The sequence below is a fragment of the Apium graveolens genome, unplaced genomic scaffold, assembly GCF_009905375.1.
Source record: "Apium graveolens cultivar Ventura unplaced genomic scaffold, ASM990537v1 ctg2902, whole genome shotgun sequence".
In the NCBI taxonomy this organism is placed as follows: domain Eukaryota; kingdom Viridiplantae; phylum Streptophyta; class Magnoliopsida; order Apiales; family Apiaceae; genus Apium; species Apium graveolens.
Genome location: NW_027417841.1, coordinates 1 through 2708, shown reverse-complemented (window position 1 = coordinate 2708; position 2708 = coordinate 1). Strand labels below are relative to the sequence as shown.

At 34.2% G+C, this 2708-nt stretch overlaps 1 long non-coding RNA gene across 1 annotated transcript; it reads right to left on the bottom strand.

Annotated features, from left to right (window-relative positions):
• Positions 1–1125: 1125 nt before the first annotated feature.
• LOC141700762 (uncharacterized) lies at positions 1126–2708 on the bottom strand. The gene is made up of 3 exons (XR_012566491.1): positions 2619–2708; positions 1644–1728; positions 1126–1407 (listed from the first exon to the last, which is right to left on the bottom strand). It is a non-coding gene; the product is annotated as an uncharacterized LOC141700762 (long non-coding RNA).

The window sequence follows — 2708 nt, the reverse complement described above, 5'->3', positions numbered from 1 at the left end:
GTGTGCACCTGATATCTGCACAAGTGCACATACACTGCTCTGGTGAGTACCTTTGCAGAAATAGGCTTCCTGAACAAGCTGCAGAAGTCTGTGAGCATGCAACAACTACAGGAAGTTGGATATGAACCAGACATTTATGCTTATAAATTGTATTACAGATCATTATTTAAATTCTCATATTTTTCTATTACTAGTAGCTTACTAGCTTGCTTTTAAAAAAAACCCTTTTTTTACCTGATCAAGTCCTTTAAGTCAAGCAGAAGCAGATATAGACTGCCTTGTTTAATGCGTCTTCCAACTATCATGAAAGCTTTTCTTCTGCTGTTGCATCGAGAAATATTCTCTCTCATGCAGCACAATGGATGCAAACAAAACCGATCTTTAGATGATATCATGGATCCATGGTGGAAACAAATGGAGGAGCTAAAATTGAAGTGCTAAACCCTTCCTAATCCATGTTTATTGATAATTTGATGATCAGAGTTGTGACTCAAACCATATCTACTACGTACCCTCAAGCATTTTTATACCACGCTTAACATAATGATTCCATCTTATGGTAAATGAAGTGAAAAGTCGTGAAATTATCAACCAAACAGATTCTAACTGATATCTAACTGTAACTGACTTTAACTCTGTAATTTCGTCCTTGGCTATTTTGTGCAGCTATGCAAACAATTTTCAACTTCTGAATTGCAGGTTAGTAGACTAAGATAACAAAGAAATGCTGTTTTAGTCTTTCGTTCTCTAAATCAATATGGTTACATCATAGGAACTAATGTTAGATACTACATCCATATAAGTGAAATTAAACTAAAACAAGACAACACATGACTTACTCCAACATTTCCGTTTTCCATACTTTTTATAAAATGCACATTACTTCCCTAATGTTTGAAAAACTTCGAACTTTATCTTGATTTATCCTTCAAGCAGAGTTATTGGTCAAGAAAAAGCTCTAGTTGAGCCTCGAACTTCAAACACATATCAAGAAACTCAAAGCTCATGATGATAAGTTGTTACATGTAACAGAGTTCAATCACAATCTTTAAGTCAATATCTAAATTATATGCGATAACACTTCTACATTTATTTCCCAAGGAATTAGAGTACACAACAGATAAATAAAGACAGCTATCTATCGATATTCAACACATATAATAAACACGGTAGTCATTGTAATTAAACAGGCCAATAGAAGTAACAGACAACATCATAAGCGTGCACATTCTCAATGTAACAGTGTACTTGTTTCACTTAAACACTTGCCAATTACTTAAGTTAACAAACAAAAGGGGAGGGTACATAAACAATGACAAGAACGCCAATTTTATTCATCGCCTCAGGAGAACTCCCTAATGTTCCAAACACGATCTAGAACTGTGCTTCCTCCCATCTAGTGCATACCTGCAATACAATCCATGTTGTCAGGAAACAAGTTCAGATTATGGTATTATTTCCAATTGATAAAGATATCAAACTCAAACAATTTCATACTTTTATAAGAATTAATTACGTTGAATAATGTATTTCTGAACAGGTGATTACTAAATGAGCTACTCATGTTTTCTCGAATAATGATAAACTATTACTGTTTCACAACCTACAGATGTTAACACTACTTCAACAGATATAGGCTCTACCTTGTTAGCCTATTCATCCATATTTCAATCCTCCAAGACCCCTTGCTGCAGATTCAGTTTGAATTCCCTTGAAAGGATATCATCCCTGCAACGATGAGGTCAACACTTGGTTACTATATTAGAAAGGATTATTAGTTCCAGAACAAGTTATCCATCGACCCAATCAAGCAAATTATATCTCAAGTAAGCAAAACGACAATGAGAAAATAGCATAATGTGATTAGTAAGTTCTAGATACTGATTACACCCTTTACAAAAATAGATACAGCATACACGTCAATGTTATATGATACTGGTTCATCAAGGGACTATTTAACCATATTTTATAATATGCAACTTTCAGCACATGAAATCTCAAAAACACCAAACTGTGAACCAGGCAAATTCAAAAAAGGTAATATTAGATTCTCTTCTTGCTTAAAGTACAGAGCAAGCCGTCATTACATTCAAAATTGGGATGTAGGAAGCAAGTCAAACTAGGATGTGAACTTTGTGCCATTACATCAGAGACAATAATATGTCTTGATAGTTCACCACACAATTATGACAGGACAAAAAGATTAGGGAACGTAAAAGATATTGTCTCATGCTCCTTGACAAGACAATTATGAGGTAACATATCCTAGAAAAGATGAAAAACTACACAAGCATCAGTTTACAAGAAAAAATAAGTAAGAACTCCCATATATGCAATGTTGGTGAAATGGAACCTAAAATGAGCTAGAAAAAAAGACTAAACCATAATAGTGAACCTATGTGAAACTCAAAAACATGGTACAATACATATTTATACATGATTGCGTTTGTTATAAGTCGTATCAACTATCAAGTATAGATTTCACATTACATATGCAATCGAAATTGATGTCCTAGCCAATGTCATTTATTGATAACTAAAACCAAAAGGAAAAAAAAAGAGACAATGAATTCCAGAGAAATACACCTACAAGCACACAAGAGACAAACATAAGTTACCTTCTCCTGTGTTGCACGTTATGAGGCTTTTCTTGTGATGGCTTTTGCGGCGTATTGTGCTTATTGAGAGGTATGAGACTCTGAGTGAAC